Raw genomic sequence first — 290 nt, 5'->3', positions numbered from 1 at the left:
ATCGACTGACTTAGGATCAAAGGGAAACCTCCATTGCAAGCATTCATTATAGACATCTGTTGTGATGCAAAGAAATATTATCTGAATTCCACTTTTGCTAATAGTAATAGAAGCACACAAATGTAATGACCAGAGAGCATGTAAGAAAGCCGGAAAAGAAATGCATTCTTCTCAGGTAAGGAGAATATCTTATATGAATCGTGCTTCCCCTAGTTATGTTACTAAAAAGATGAATTACACAATTATATAAAAAAGCATGAGAACTACATTCCAACTCAACTAAATCAAGT

Source organism: Triticum dicoccoides, chromosome 4A, assembly GCF_002162155.2.
Source record: "Triticum dicoccoides isolate Atlit2015 ecotype Zavitan chromosome 4A, WEW_v2.0, whole genome shotgun sequence".
Lineage (NCBI taxonomy): Eukaryota > Viridiplantae > Streptophyta > Magnoliopsida > Poales > Poaceae > Triticum > Triticum dicoccoides.
This window is presented reverse-complemented; position numbering follows the sequence as displayed.